This window comes from Patagioenas fasciata, chromosome 10 (assembly GCF_037038585.1).
Source record: "Patagioenas fasciata isolate bPatFas1 chromosome 10, bPatFas1.hap1, whole genome shotgun sequence".
Classification (NCBI taxonomy): Eukaryota; Metazoa; Chordata; class Aves; order Columbiformes; family Columbidae; genus Patagioenas; species Patagioenas fasciata.
In genome coordinates this window covers 25,285,032-25,301,541 of record NC_092529.1, presented here as the reverse complement: position 1 = coordinate 25,301,541, position 16,510 = coordinate 25,285,032, and positions in this window count along the sequence as shown.

The following is a 16,510-nucleotide window of genomic DNA, read 5'->3' as shown; positions in this document are numbered from 1 at the left end:
AGCGCTGCCGCTTGCCAGGAGCTCCCTCTGTCCCAGGAGCCCAGCCCAGCTCAGCAGCACATGAGCAGCCCGTGATGTCCCTTTCTCTGTCCCCTCTGGGCTCCCTCCAGGTGCCCCTGGGGCTCCAGGGGCACATCTTCAAAGTTGAAGTAATCAGTGATGTTGATTCTCTCTCCTCTTCAGAGACACTTCTTTACAGCACCGTATATTTAGTTTTAAAAAATAAATCACCATGAGAATCATATTTTCTTGTCACATCCTTACATAGGACACGAGGAATGCTACAGCAAATTATCTAATTTCTGCAAACTGGGGGAGAAATATCTTCAGTTGAATGAACTTAGGCATTTTGTTCTGGTTTCATACTCTAAGGTGCAAAGGGACATTCATCAGTCTTTGGCCATGTCATGTCTGTGCTCTGAAGCAAAGCCTTTGCACACATGGGCTCTTGGGCACTTGGTACCAGGTTTCTTGTGGCAGGTCAGAGCTTGGCTGGTGCCACAGCTGGGGTGGTTCAGCCCACATGTGAGGCAATGGCCTCAGCCAGGGACCTGACTGGGGAGCTGGAGCTGTCAGTGCTGCAGACAGAGCTGTGACACGGGTGGAATGAACTGCCAGGCAGGGTGGCAGAAGTGAGTCCATCTGGTCTGCAAGGACAGCAGCCTCCAAGCACAGAACAGCCCAGATCAGAACTCAATCTGGACCTCTAAGGCAATTCAAGGGCCCATAATGAGCTGTTACTACTGCAGGAACAGTTGAAGGAGAAACAAAGACACTGCGTGGCCATTGATGAATTTAATAAGGGAAAGAGGTGAGAATCCCTGTGTCCTCTTGTCCTCCATCTTCCCCTGCAATGTGTCCCAGGACTGTGTGACTGGAGACAGGAATCTGGAGAACAATCAGCTGAGGATGGGGATCAAGTCAGGGGTCACTGGAACTAACACAACCCTTTCCAGTCTATGGGACAGCAGGGGCAGCATCCCAGGAGCTGAGACAGCAGGACGATGTCACATTGAGGCCACTCTCCACCATCCTGGAAAGCTCATGGAGACTGGGGGGACTCCCTGACCACTGGCAGCTCTCACACAGTGTGTGCACTTTTCAAAATGGCCAATGGGTGAGCAGGGGAACTAAGGGCTGTGCCCCAGAGCATGTCCACTGGGACCCCATTTCTGGGTGTCTGGAAGAGAAGGTGATGGGGTTTACCCAGGGCAGGTTCTGCCTGTCCATCCTCTTTATTTTCTGTGAGGAAAGGACAGGGTTTGGATGTGGGCAGAGCAGGGGTGGTCTGTTACCTGGAAGTCAGCAAGGCATTCAGCATCATCCCCCACAATGTGCTTGTGCCCAAGTTAGGATATTATGGTCTGTGTCAGTGTGCAAGTAGATGGGTAAAAGGCAATCTGGATGGTTTGGCTTAGAAGGACAATGGATAAAGGGAGAAACTTTCCATTCCTGACGACAGTCAAGCACTGGAAGCTGTTTCCCAGCAGTGCGCATCCACTCTACCTCAGAAAGTTAACACGATGTGTTTGTATAGACCCCTCACTAATCTGGTCTGACCCTGCTTTTAGGAGGAGGCTGGTCAAGACACCTCTTGAGGTGCCTTAGAGACTGAATGACACTGTCCTTCCTTCCTTCCCCTTCATGTTTCTGATTTGGAGAAAGCTCTCAGGTTCCCTCTGATCAAAGAAATAATTCACATGAGGTGGAAGGCTGCTTTACAAGTAACCATAAACAGCCCTAATCACAACCTTTGTATCCTTTTTCATTTCCTCTAACACAGCTTCCTCTTGTTTGCTGTCCTAATACCCTTCCAGAAAGAAAACACCACCTTGTTCATCCTTTCAGAGCAGGTTGCTCAAGAGGTGTCAGCATCCACGTACAGAGTCTGCACATCAGCCAGGCAGCAAAGCCACCGTTACAGAAATGCAGACGAGGCTCTTGACCAGCTCCTTGAACCCAGATATCAGCGTGACGTGTCTGCTCAGATTCCAGGGAACACCTGAACTTTAAGTTCAGGGCATGTGAGTGCTGGTTGGGTATCCTGGATTGTCTCCTGAGCCATGTGGTGCTTCAGGCTGTGAAGAGAATCAAAACCAACTTTTTCACTGGGTTAATTAATTTTACAGACTGTCACACAGGGAGTTGAAGGGAGCTCAGAACTCCAGTCTCTGCTGTACTATAAGGCTTGATACCCCATCCACAGGTACATTTCTAAATGGTCCAGATAGAGGGTGATCTTGCAAAAGTCACTCTTTGTGTCCCCAGGTGCATGGACAATGCTCATGTGCCTCTGCAGAGAGTGGCAGGGGTTGGATCCCTTTCTCAGGAGAAACTCCTTGCTGGAAAGACACAGCTACAGGGCTGGCTCAACAAGGTTTTATTGCATTTCACTCGGCATCAGATTTGACATATTTGGTGCTTTGATCACTTCTTCTGCACAGATGATCACAGAAGGACAACCATTTCATAAGAGTTGGTTACAAAGGCCCTGTCATGAACAAGAAATCTCACTGTGAGATCTGGAGGGAGTGAGGAAGATTATAACAAGCACCAGGAAGAGCCAAGAATCTCGAGGCCCCTTCTGTAGAGTGTGAGGCCCTGAGCAGCAGTGACCGGCCATGTGTGGTGTGGGAGAGGGTCAGGGGATGTGGGGTAGAAAAGGGTGATGGCTGATGACTTCAGCAAATCCTTACAACCATGTCTGAGCCACAAGTGGAATGCGACTGATATCTGGGGATCGAAGGGGAATGGTAGAAAGATTGTTGTTGATTTTGGAAAGAAGGCAGGCTTTTTTGGACTAATGCTATATGGCAGCGCCATTTGCATGCTGTGGGCTTGGCTGTGCCTGGGAGATGGGGAATGGCTGCTGCTGGGGTGGCTGTGCTCAGTCATGGCCCATGAGCTGGCCCTGCTCTGCTCCTCTCTTACACTGCCCACACTTGGATGGACCTCAGGAATCATCCATGAGCCTGGTGGATGCATGAACCTCCTGGAGTGATGGGTATGGATCCAAATAGAGGATTCAAGCAAGTTTGGGACTGGGACAGCTCAGGTGATTGGTGACCATTGCCAGGTTTATAAAAGAAGTTGAACGGGTTTGGGGGACCTCACAGGCATTGCCAAGTCCTCAGAAAACCAGAGCCTTGTGGTTAAAGCAAGAGCACTTGGCACCAAACCCACCCCCAAAACACAAAACACTCACAGTGACCACAGGCAGAGCCTGAGAAACATTTGACTGAAAAGGTGTCCTTTGTCAGGTCCTGGGGTCAGGGCTTGGCCATTCTGATGATGAATCAACATCAAGAGCTGACGTGGCACCAGAGCCACCTCCACATCGCCTTTACCACCTCTGACCATTGTCTCCAGGCTCTTTCTTGAGAAGCCTCCAGGGAGAGGGACTGCTTGTGTCAGCAATGGCCCTTTGCGGGGTCCCACACTGTGGGGGACTACGGTGGGTCCGTGGATTCCCTGACGGAGGGCATGGAAACAGAAATTAGCCTTGAAGATATGAAGGCCTACCCATGAGAAAGATGGGAGTAAAGGAGTATCCGGAGATGTTAAGGATGTACCCGTGAGAGAGAAGGGAGTAGAAGAGTAACACTGATGGTAGCAAAATTAGCCAATGAGATGTTACTGCTGTAACTTGTAACCAATAGAGAAGAGACACATGAATTGGTAAAACTGAATAAAAATGCACTTGTGGCAATAAATGGCATCTACTACTTTCATCTTGGAGGAACTTGGTCCATGTCGTTTGTCCATCTCAACCGCGACACCAAACACCCTCAGAAACCTGGGGTTTGTTTCTGCCCTTCAGTTCATGACAGGTTTGTTCAATCTTTCAGTACCTGCAGTTCAGGATCGTGGCAGCAGAGGGCTCAGTATCATCCAAAATGCTCTTAAAAGACGATGCTCTCTGCAGCACTTTCCTAAAGGCTTCAAGTCTGGTGCGGATGATTTCAGAGATTTCAGAATTGTAGCCAAACAGTGAGCATTTCCATAATAAAGAGTAATAAAACCAAATCTCTAATATTTCCGTCACCCTCCCAAAACCCTTATTTCCACAACAGCTGGTATCAACAATCTCCAATGAATATTGATCTAGAGAATCTCCTGAGAACGACTGAATGTGTCAGAGAAGTGGGTGCCTAAATCACCACTTGAGCGAGGAGACGGGCCAGGACACCTCAAGAGGAATCACACAACTCTGGACCAAGAGGTGGGTGTTCCTGGGAATCTCAGGTGCCACAGCACAGTGATATTTGTGTTCAGGGAGCTGGTCAAGTGACCCATCTCCTGTTCTGTAATGGTATCTGAGTTTGCTTAGGTCACCCCTGACTTGAACCCCATCCACGGCTGGGTGTTCTCCAGACTCCTGCCTTCAGGAACAAAGGCCCAGGAGACCTTGGTGGTGAAGATGGAGGCAGAGAAGACATGAAGAACCTCAGTCCTGTCTGATTCTACTCTTAGAAAGTTCAGCAGCAGTTCCACATTCACCCTGTCTGTTCTTTTACTGGAAATGAAACCGTGTCAGCTAATTTCAGCTGGCTCCAAGATGGACCCACTCCTTGCCAAATCTGAGCCACTCAGTGATGCCGGCAGCACCTCTGGGATATTGTATTTGAGAAAGGGTAAAAAACGCTGCACAACAGCAGGTGGGAGAGAGGAGGGAGGAAATGTGAGAGAAAAGCACTGCAGACACCAAGGTCATGTCCCATAGCACCCAAGCAGGTCCCTCAGCAGGCCAAAGCTTGCTCTCCTGAAATCCTGCTCTTGGCCTTGTGATCATCTCCCAGGAGCCTCAGCTCCACTTTCCCATCCCTGACTGTTCCATCCTGACCAACTCTTTCTGGTTTGTAAGTGTGAAGTCCCACAGGGCACCTCAACCCACTGACTCCTCAGTCACCCGTGTCAGGAAGATGTTGTCAATGAGCTCCAAACCCTCTTGAATGGCTGGTACCTTGCAGATACTGGGATATCTCAGGTCTGACACGAGGACACCGCCCTGACAACATGAGGCTTCTTTCATTTGTCTTGAAGGAGGCCTCATCTAATTTATCTTCCTCATCAGTGATTCAGTAGCTGATGTCCCGTCACCACAACATTGTCCATGTTGTTCTGCCTTTTCCTGATGACTCCTCAACCTTCAGCTGACATTTTCTGTCCACAGGCTGAATTTCATGCATTCCTGCTGTTCTCTCACAGGAGGGGAATCTACCCCTGTGAGTCCAGATCTCTGACAGTATGAGTAACAGACCCCCAAGATCCCATGGTTTCTCCAGGAGATGGAATTTGTAGTGTCCTGTAACTCCTTATCCTGTTATTTTGGGAGAGAAACCCTTATCAGGATAAACCATCTGCATGAAAACATTAACAGCTGAGCAAATGGAGCTTCAGTCCAGGGAGAGTCCAGACCTTGTGAATATCTGGTATTTGACCAGCAGAAAGCTCTGAAGTTGTACAAAGAGAAGTGACCAGTGCTGTATCGGGGTGGGACAATAACCCCATCCATGAGGACAGAGCAGGACCTGACACGCTGAGCAGTGACCCTGAGGAGAAGGGCCTGGGCACTCCAAGGTCCCCACACCAGCCCGTGGTGCACGCTCTCCATGAACAAGGCAGCTGCACACGGGGCTGCATGAGGAGGAGCGTGGGGACCCAGACACCTGCAGTTCTCATCCCATTCGGTTCAGCACTGGTGTGACCCCACACACACGGGGGTGTGCCAGTGTTCGGCTTCCCAGTTTGGAGAAGCAGGGAGGAGCTGCAGAGTGCAGGGCTCTGGCAAGGCAGGTTCAGCACCTTGTGCACATGGTGTGGGATGCTAAGGGACCTGGGCTGCTTTGGCCCAGCAGCGCTGGGGAGGCTGCAGCAGTGCAGGAGTAGCCTGAGAGTGCTTGAAGGGTGGCTTCAGAGGTGGTGGAGGTTTCTTCATAGTGGGAAAGAGCTTGAGAAAGAAATAATGGCCCAAAGTGCAGCTGGGGAGGTCCAGGCTGGACATGAGCAGCAAGGAATGTGACTGGAAGGGCAGTGCTGTGGTGGAGCAGGTCAGCAGAGGGAGTCTGCATCAGCCCAAGGCTTTGTGCTCCAAGGAACAGCTGGGGAGGATGCAGAGATCTCAGCAAAGGAAGGAAGATGCTCAGACAAGAGCAAGGTGGGGCAGCAGGGGGGATGTCTGCAGCCTGCAGGGAAAGAGGTGCAGGGGATGCCACAGCACAGGACAGGCTGTGGTGGAGATGATCAAGGGATGTAAAGAGGCTGAAAGCCCCACCAGACATGAGCTCCTTCTCCCCTTGGCTATGGCTGTTGTCTGCACCTCTGATGCCTGTGAGGAGACACCTTGTCCTTCCAGCACAGGGGCCTCATGGCGTCCTTGTCCCCAGCCAGGACCCTGGGAGTTGTGGGACCATAGTCCTGCCCTTGGCCTTGCACAGCCCCACATCACACTGTCCAGGAAGGGCCCTGAGCAACGTGGGAGGAACAGGATCTGTCTTCCCAGGGCTGGGGGTCAGGGCTTGGCCCTTTGGTTAATGAAACACATCCAGCTTTATTCAGCATCAGAGAGACCTTTACTTTGCTTTTCCTGACCAGTCATCACTGCCTCCAGTTTTCCGCTCTAACCAACCCTGGGGTCAGTTCCTCAGTTGTGTCCCTCAGTGGGACCCATTAACATCACAAGAAACTTTGCAGTTTGAATCTGACTTTGACTTCTTCAGAAGTTTCTTCAACTTCCCCTCAGGGTCTGAGGTTCATGGACTCAGCACCACACCCACCAGAGGGGTCATTAAAGCGCCTTGGGCTGCTCCTGTGCTGCTGAGCTGGGCTGGGCTCCTGGGACAGAGGGAGCTCCTGGCAAGCGGCAGCGCTGCAGAGAGACAGCTCTGCCCAGGAGCAGCTCCTCTGCACACGCAGCAGGGCTGAGGGCTCTGCCTGCAACGGGAGACGAGCAAGGCAGGGAGAGGGGAAATGCAGTGTGGGTGGGAGTTTTGCTGTGAGTTCACAAGGAGAGAAATCTTCACACACATTAAGTCTGTGGCTGCACATCATTGCATCTGCAAATCATGGTGGGATTTCCTGACGCTGGTACAAGAAACGAGATAGGTAAGTAAAACTATCAGAAACTTTCTTCTATAGCTAAGGAGGACATGCAGCAGAGCAGGGAATTCATCCATAAAGCATCAGAGGCAGCTGCCTCCTGCTGAGGATGAGTCCAGGTGTGTGAAGCTGTTTCTGCACCCAGAGTTGCCCAGGGCTGTCCTGCAGAGCAGGGTCCCTGCCAAGGAGATCCCTACATGTCTGTGTAGAGAAGCTGTGGGGGAAAGTAGTGACCCCTATCAGGGCAGGAAAGGTGCTTCTGCTGTGGAGAGGGTGCTGTGTGGGTCAGAGCTCCTCACAGATCCAGATTACCCCCAGCATTTTTCCAAGGGGATGCCTCAAGGACAAATTGGGAAAGAGCTTGAGAAAGAAATAATGGCCCAAAGTGCAGCTGGGGAGGTCCAGGCTGGACATGAGCAGCAAGGAATGTGACTGGAAGGGCAGTGCTGTGGTGGAGCAGGTCAGCAGAGGGAGTCTGCATCAGCCCAAGGCTTTGCGCTCCAAGGAACAGCTGGGGAGGATGCAGAGATCTCAGCAAAGGAAGGAAGATGCTCAGACAAGAGCAAGGTGGGGCAGCAGGGGGGATGTCTGCAGCCTGCAGGGAAAGAGGTGCAGGGGATGCCACAGCACAGGACAGGCTGTGGTGGAGATGATCAAGGGATGTAGAGAGGCTGAAAGCCCCCACCAGACATGAGCTCCTTCTCCCCTTGGCTATGGATTACCAGACAGATAAGGAGCTTTCCTGAGCCTGTCTTTTCAGTTTCCTCTCCCACGGGGTGGGGGGTGCAGGAAAGGATAAAATGAAAATGAGCTCTCATGCTTAAACAAGTCACTGAGACTCCTGAACTGCAACTCTGAGTTATCAGCACATCTGCCAGAAGGCTCATAACATCCCTTCACCGCCCCTCTGCCTGTGCACAGCACCTGCATCACCTTTGCTGGACCCCTCAGCCTAGTCTGACCTGTCCTGTTTTCCAACCTGCAAACAGGAAGATGCCCCCAGGCAGTGCCCTGGGAACAGGCAGGATCTGCAGGGCCAGGGGGAGGGCACAGAGGGTGGGATGGGGTCTGTGAGCACTGACAGGGAAGAGACATGGACAGGGAAACTCCTCCCAGGGGGAGAATCTCCAGGCAGCAGGGAAATGATCAGAAATGAGAGGAAACTAAACCCGGAATTGTTATGGGAGGGAAAACAGAGAAAAGTCCCTGTGATCCCCTACAGTGCAGATCCCTCCTGTGAGCAGCCCCCTGGCCTCCTGTCCCACCCAGCAAAGCCTCTGCCCTCAGGGCCGGGGCTTCAAGGCATGGAGCAGCTCCTGTGCAGCCAGAGCTCCAGTTCCTCTGCAGAGCACAGGGGCTGAGAGCAGCTGCCCGGCAATGTTGGTGTCTGGGAGGTGGCTGCACAGCTGGGGAAGGGTGACGCTGTCTGAGTGCCCGGCTGCCTCTGCCCTGGCCTCTCTCACACCCACCCTCACCGCATTGTCCTTCTTGCTCCCCTGCTCTGGGTCACTGCTGTCGGGATCTTGTTCTTGCTGTCAGGCTCTCTGGGGATGGCAGTTTCAGCTGCAGAGTCACAGCCTGATCTTGTGGGTCCTTTCCTGCAGCTGTGTCCATGGGAACACGTGTCCCAGCTTTGCTCTGCCCTGTGGGGTGTGGGCAATGCAGTCTGTGGGGCTGGGAATGAGCTGAGTCTCCCTTAATCAAATGCCATCATTAGGACCCTTGTCTGTCTCGTTGAGGTTTTCTTCCCAGCTGCGAGCTTCCCTCCAGGATGGAAACCTGTCCTATAGCCTGTGTGTGTTATCTGAAAGCCCCTTGGAGAAGTGCAGAGATGCTGCAACCAAGAAAATGCTTTTTAGGAAAGGATGAGACTTGTTTTGGTTCCATCCGACAAAGCTGAACCCCAGGACTGTCCCCTGCCCCCCGTTCCCATGCCCCCTGCTGCAGAGCAGGGCTGACTCCTCGGCAGCCAGCGGGCACAGGCCCTGCTCCTCACGGCACCTCCAGCCAGCACCACCCAGGGCTCAGACACGGAGCTGGAGGAAGGTCTGGCAAAGGACAAGGGGGTGTGGACGGGGGGGAGGGTGTATGAGAAATGGCTTTGACTTTGCTCAGAGAAGTCTCCCATAACTTGTCACTGCCTTTTCTTCTTTGGTCAGCGTCCTATGTCGAGAGGCAGCAAATGTCCAACAGCAGCTCCATCACCCAGTTCCTCCTCCTGCCGTTCACAGACACACGGGAGCTGCAGCTCTTGCACTTCTGGCTCTTCCTGGGCATCTACCTGGCTGCCCTCCTGGGCAACGGCCTCATCATCACCACCATAGCCTGGGACCAGCACCTCCAGACCCCCATGTACTTCTTCCTGCTCAACCTCGCCCTCCTGGACCTTGGCTTCATCTCCACCACTGTCCCCAAGTCCATGGCCATTTCCCTCTACGACACCAGGGCCATCTCCTACACAGGATGTGCTGCACAGGTCTTTTTTTTCTTTTTCTATGCTACAGGAGAATGTTCTCTCCTCACCATCATGTCCTACAACCGCTACGTTGCCATCTGCAAAACCCTGCACTACGGGACCCTCCTGGGCAGCAGAGCTTGTGTCCACATGGCAGCAGCTGCCTGGGTCACTGGGTTTCTCAATGCTCTGCTGCACACGGCCAATACATTTTCACTGCCCCTGTGCAAGGGCAATGCCCTGGGCCAGTTCTTCTGTGAAATCCCGCAGATCCTCAAGCTCTCCTGCTCGAACTCCTACGTCAGGGAACTTGAACTTCTTGTGGTTGGTGTTTCTTATGCATTTGGCTGTTTTGTGTTAATCGTGGTGTCCTATGTGCAGATCTTCAGGGCCGTGCTGAGGATCCCCTCTGAGCAGGGACGGCACAAAGCCTTTTCCACCTGCCTCCCTCACCTGGCCGTGGTCTCCCTGTTTGTCAGCACTGCCATATTTGCCCACCTGAAGCCCCCCTCCATCTCCTCCCCATCCCTGGACCTGCTGGTGTCTGTTCTGTACTCTTTGGTTCCTCCAGCAGTGAACCCCCTCATCTACAGCATGAGGAACCAGGAGCTCAAGGATGTCCTGTGGAAACGGATGACTGGATTTCTTCTGAAGCTATAAACTGTCTCTGTCTTCTTCTATATAAGAGTTGTAATCTAAGTCCTTGCAGGATCATCATGTGTGCAGTATTTTCTGTCTCTAGTTGTGGTTTTGTTATTATGACTTTTTTTAATTCCCTTTGTAATTCTCTGCCTCCTTTTCACACTGAGTGGCTGTGTCAATGTGGAATTGTGTTCTCTGTGTTTAAGCAAAATAAAGGGTCCTTCACCAAATTTTTTTAGCTGACATCCTTTCTCTAAGACCTTTCTGGAGCTGCAGGGATAGTTCCTGTGTGCATGGGTGGAAGGGAAAAGAGCTCTCACATGGAAGCACTGCCAGGGAGTATCAGTTCTTGTTCTTCCAGAGCTGTTCTGGTTCCACTCCCACACTCTCCTTCTCATCCCTTGTGTTGGTGCAAGGCCTGAGTGCTCTGGCAGCTTGGTCCCCGTCCTGCTGTGTGTCAGTGCTGTGAGCGCAGGCAGGGACAGGCAATGGGCACTTGTGTCACAGAACTGACCTCACAACAGCCTTTCCAGATAGAAAGGTGATCTCCTATGGGTAGGGCCTGAAGGTTCTTCTCCCTAGGTTCTTCTCCCAAGAACATGCCCAAGAAAGTTACCCACAGATGAAACACCATTGTACAGCTGAACATTGTGTGTGTGCAGGGCTGGCACACAGCAGTGTCCTCTCACAGCCAGGCCTCCTGCCAGAGACCTGCAGGACCAGCAGAGCAGGGGCTGGGCTGTGCCCCTGTGCACTGGACACCCCATCAAATCTGTCCTAATCATCATGGACTAATCTCTCTAGCCCAGACTTCTCACCACAGTTCAGAGAGGTACTTTGTCCCTACGGTACATACAGACTTTGGGACGAGATGCTGGAGAGCAGCTCTGCAGAGAGGGATCAGGGAGTTCTGGTCGACAGGAAATTGAACAAGAGCTACCAGTGTCCCTGGAGCCAAGAGGGACCCGTGTCCTGGTGCATCCAGCACAGCATGGCCAGCCGGCCAGGGCAGCCGGGCAGGGGGGGGTGGATTGTCCCGCTCTGCTCTGCGCTGGGCTGACCTCAGGAGATAAAGCTACTGGAGACTGTCCAGAAGAGGCTGCAAATTTGGTGGAGGGTTTGGTGGGGAAGCTGTATGAGGAGTGGCTGAAGTCCCTGGGTTCGCTCTGCTGGAGTAGAGGAGACTGAGGGCAGAGCTCATGGGGCTGCAGGTTCCTCAGCAGGGGAGCAGGAGGGGCAGGGCTGAGCTATTCTCTCTATGACAGTGAGAGAAACCGAGGGAATGGCAGAAGATGTGCCACATCTTCCTGCACCAATCTCTAGGCACCTGAAGGGCAAGGAAGGGATTGCTGAACAGAAATGAGTGGAAAATCCAATGAGTCCCAAGAAATGCTCTGAACCCATTCAAGACCTTTAGACCCCCAGGAAAGAGCTCAGTGACAGTGCAGCCCATCCAGCTGCATCTGTGTCCCTCACTGAGCAGCACAACCAGTCTGCAGTCACTCCATGGTTCTGCAGCCAACCTGCTCTGCAGAGCATCAGTGCCAGGTTGGGGCGCTGTGGGGAGCACAGGGGAGGGGCCAGGAGCACCAGAGAGAGAAAAATGCTGGTGTTCAGCTGCTCAAAGATAATATTCAGAGTTTAGGGTGCAGGGTCAGAAGTCCTTGCTGTTCTGGTGCTTCACCAGGCCTGGGAAGTAGCTGGAGAAGGATTGGTGTCCCCCACTTGCCATCTCTTAGTGCATCATCCCTTGTGAAGGGTGGCATAGAAAGCAAGTCTGGGACCCTGTATCAGGATTTGCACTGAAGAAAGTATTCATCCAGGAGCCACATCATTTTGCTCTGGTACTTCAGTCCTGGTGCTCATCACATGTCCTGAAGACAAACTTATGCACCCCTCTTGTCAACCTTACCCCAAAAGTCACACCTAGACAAGGCTCCTGAGCTGGGTCTGAGCTTGAGAACTGGGGTCCAGTTGTGACCAGAGGAAGGACAAGGCCTGTCCTGGGTCCTCTAAAGGGCTGGCAGCCTCTGTGATCTCCACCAGAAAAGGAGGCATTCAGGAAACCGTACACCATCTCCATGCCCATTGGAGGCCCTTAGGAAGAGTTCCTCTCTCCAAATATCCAGCCTGAATTGTTGCTGCATGAACAACCTGGAGAAACTGCCCCAGGACCCTCATTCCAGACCCCATCTCCTCCACCCCATACAGGCAGTGCTCTTCCCATTATCACTGCGATGGTTCCAGGGGACCCAAGAGGGGAGGAGATGTTGGGTAGAGATATGGTGTCCTTCAGTGCTCCTCATGGTAGCTCCTGCTGGGCTTTGTGCCACTGCTCACAACCCTCTGAGCCTGGATGTTCAGCCAGTTCTCAGTGGTGCTAAACAGGAATATGCCCATGAGCACTGGGAGGAGCGTGGCCACCCAGTCAAGGGCAGTTATTGCCCATCTTGACTCAGCACTGGTGTGGTCACATCTGGAGCGGTGTGTCCCAGTGTGAGGTTCCCCATTCTGGAGGAACGGGGAGGAGCTGCCATGTGGCCAGAGAAATTCTGGGTCACATGTGGAGATGTTGAGAGATCCAAACTTCTTGACCTCATGAAGGGGAGGCTGAGGAAACGTGCTGTTTTTACTGAAATTGAGTTAATTTTCTTCATGCATTTTGAACCTCTCTCCTTCACATCCAGTACAGTTTTTTGTTTAGATTTACTATGAGAATAGTGAGATAACGCTGTTTATTCCCTGGGATAGAGTTCATTTTTTTCTTTTAGCAGCTTCACAGTGTTTGCCATTTGCTATGAAATGAATGTCAGAACTCACTGAGATCTTTGTTGTTGTCAGGGAAACCAAGGACTTCTTTGGCCATCCAGCTGCAGATGCAGATTGGCAGGAGGGGACACAGACAGGACAGCACCTGGATTGACATGCAGGCTGATCAATGAAATATTCCCTATGGTTAGCATCATGCTCAGTCTAAAGCTGGAGCCAGCTTTTAGAGCTTGTTACATCCGTTACTCTGGGTTTTCCAGCTGGTTTGGTTGTTCCATTCACAAGTTTCATTCTGTCAGGAGTTCGATGTCAGTTCGGCCTTTTGCCGTTCTGCCATTCTGCAGTTGGCCTTTGGGCCTTTCTGCCTGTTGCCCTTTTGCTCTCTCTTGCTGGGATGGGCTGCTCAGGACCAAGGTGCTCCTTTCTGCAGGACTGGCTGTTCCGTGTGACTGGAGTTACACGAGGGATTGCACTGAGTATATTTTCTTAATTTCATTTCTCTATTTCTACTTAATTTTCCTTGACTGTTTTCAATGAAACCAAGGACTTCTCTGGTGTCCAGCTGCAGGATCAAATTGGTAGGAGGGGGCACAGACAGGACAGCACCTTGATTGACATCCAGGTCAATCAACGAGCTATTCTCTACCATTAGCATCATGCTTGATATAAAGCTGGAGATGCCTTTTCTAGCCAGTTAGTTTTGGTTTTCCGGCTAGTCTGGTTAGCTCTGTTCAGAAGTTCCATTCTATTGGGAGTTCAGTGTTAGTTCATTTTTACGATGTTTTGCTGTTTTTCAGTTGGTCCTTGGGCCTCCCTGCCTTTTTCACTTCTAATTTCTGTTGCTGGGACCAGCTCTTCAGGACCAGGGTGCTCTTTTCTTTTGGGCTGTCTGTTCAGCACAACTGGAGTTACGTGGGGGATTGTACTGAATATCATATATTTTACTTTATGTATAATTTAATATGTATATTTTAGTATATTATTAGTAGTAGTGTATTATTTTTATTGTCTTATTATTTTTATTTTCTAAACCCACAAGTTTCTCTCTTCCCTTTCAGTTCTTTCCCTTGTCCCACCTCGGGACTGCGAGCAGGATGTGAGCAGCTGTCATGGTCTTAGTTGGTGGTTGTGGTAAAATCATGAAAAGAAAGGGCAGTAGTAGTTTCAGAAAACTTGAAAATCACTTTCCAAATCACAGTGCTGTGGTCATTCAGAAGGACTCTGGATCAGCAATGACTTTGTGATTCCAGGAACAGCTGGTGAGGATGGAGAGACAGCAGCACAGGTGGGGACACACTGGGGTGAGAACTAGGTGGGGAAGCACATGGGGTGTCTGCAGCCTGTGGGGAAACAGCCACAGGCCTGGGACAGTGTAGGATGGACCATGGTGGACATGGCCAAGGGCGCTGGCAAGGCTGAAGGTCCCTGAAAGACCCAAGGTCTTTGTCCCCTTGACTATGGCTGATGTCCCTGACAGCGAGGCCTAAAAGGAGACACATGGTTGTCATGGCCATGGCACCCATTGCCTCCTTGCACCCCCAGGGAGTGTCACACCATCGTCCTGCACTGGGCATCACACTCCCCACACCCCAAGAAGAGCCCTGAGCCACACGTGAGGGACAGGATCTCCCTTCCTAGGGGCAGGGGCTCAAGGCTTGGCCATTGTCCTTCATCAAACAAACCAAGGGTTTTCTCAGCATCAGAGCTGCTGCACTTTGCCTTTGCCTGATGCAATCACAGTCTCCAATTATCTGCTCTAACGAGTCCCCGGGGAAGCTTTGTCAGTAACAGCCCTCAGTGGGGCCCATTAATGCTTCAATGTACTTTGGAGTTTTCTCTGACTTGGACTTCTTGAGCAGATTCTTCAGTCTGTGCTTGGTATCTGAGGTTCATGGACTCAGCACCAAATACGCCATGGGGCTCATTAAAACACAGAAAGCCATAACGAGCAATGTTTCTTTTGGTAATTTCATTCAAATCTTCCAGACCTGTAGAACTAACTGGAGAGGTTTCAATGGGACACTTGCTGATGAAGATTTCAAAGATCTCATAAAGGAGGGTTTTTTCTTTCAAGGGTGTTTTCTGTCATTTTTCAGTGTATAGAAGAAGTGACAGCAGCATTCTACACTGGACATTGATCCCGAGGGTCTCCTGAAGACATCTGGACAGGCAGGAGAACAGTGCCTTGAGGCTGGACACTGTATGGACAACCCCGCTCCTCACCCCCCACCCCCAGTCTGCCGGTTCCCTCATTGGCCACCAGAGACTTTCATCACTTCTCCTCACATCAGACTTCTCCACTGAGCTCTGCAGGAGATGCTGCAGCTCCTGTGCACCAGCTCCACCTGCTCTCCTGTGCAAACACTGCACAGTTTAATAAACAGTAAAACACTTTCCTCAGCTGTGTGTGTAAGCTGGATCTGGTGAGGTCCACCATCCACAAGGGACATCCACACAAGAACTGGTTTAGACAGAGAGATAGGAGAGGATAGAAATAAACACAATGAACATGTTGTCTGCCATGTTAATTAGAGCTCTGAAGCATGGGGCAAGTTTGTAACTCCCTGAAGCTCGAAGTAGAAACCAGGCAGTTGAGAGGAACTGAATGACCAAAGAGCAAGTGGAGGAGAAACCTGAGAGCACTGGGAAGGGAAATGTCCAGACAGTGCTGGAAAGTTGTCCTTTGACAGGGACATTTAATCAGGAGAGGTGGGAACTCCTGAAAGATGAGGGAGATGAAATAATAGAGTGTTGGTAATAGAAGTACAGGGGAAGACCAGTATATCTTCTCCTATCCTTAGTACACTTCCCGTAATTCACTTTTGTGGCTTTTCTTTTTTCCTTTGTTTTTGTTACTAAGTAAAAACAAACAAACAAACAAACAAACAAACAAAAAAAAAAAAAAACCAACCACAAAAACAATAAAACAAGACCAGAAATCACACCAAAAAAACACACACCAAAAAAACCAAAAAAACCACAGCAAACACAAAAAACACACACAGAAAAACTAACAAACAGAGCCCCACAACAAACCCACAAAACCAAAAAACCAACAACAAAGAAGTGCACCTTTCCAGGCAGACATCAGTCGTCAGTTGTGTCACCATGAACAGCCAGTACCATTTTAGGGCCCCACTGTACCTGAGGTGCTGGCCTGGGATTGGCATCTATCACACAGGACCTGGGGAGACCAGAGCACCTTGCAATGCAGGTGGATCCTGGGCAGGGGTTCCCAGGGCATCTACACTGGCACCAGGTGTTTGTGTCCCTGCAGCTGAGGACATTTGTGTCCTAAATCCATGCCCAGTTCTGGAAAACTCTTTCCTATTCAAATAAAAAGAAACTCCCCTACAAGGACCTTAAAATAAATAAATAAATAAATAACTAAGTCAGTAAATAAATAAATAAATAGATTTATAGAAGTATGTTGACACCATCCTTTCTTTTGGATCTTTGTCTTCAGTTCTTCTTATTTTAATTTTCATTGACATTAACTGACATCTGATGGGCCTACAAGCAAGAAGCCAAGATCATTTTGTGTCT